Source organism: Cephus cinctus, unplaced genomic scaffold (genome assembly GCF_000341935.2).
Source record: "Cephus cinctus unplaced genomic scaffold, Ccin1 Ccin1_scaffold0360, whole genome shotgun sequence".
In the NCBI taxonomy this organism is placed as follows: Eukaryota; Metazoa; Arthropoda; class Insecta; order Hymenoptera; family Cephidae; genus Cephus; species Cephus cinctus.
Window position 1 is genome coordinate 166 of NW_014333052.1, and position 214 is coordinate 379.

The window sequence follows — 214 nt, forward strand, 5'->3', positions numbered from 1 at the left end:
CGAAACGCACCAGGGTGTCCCTATGGGCCTCATAATAGAGGACACACCCTGGGCAACTGGCTGCTGGGTGCCCGAGCAGCGCGCTTCGGGCACAGGTTGTACACCTTGAGAGGTTGAACACCATTTCGGTGTCCAGCAGTATGTAGTACATACTGTGGGAGGTGTATAGCGGCTGCACGTCCGCTGGCAGCTGGCTCACCCCCCCCCCCCCCCC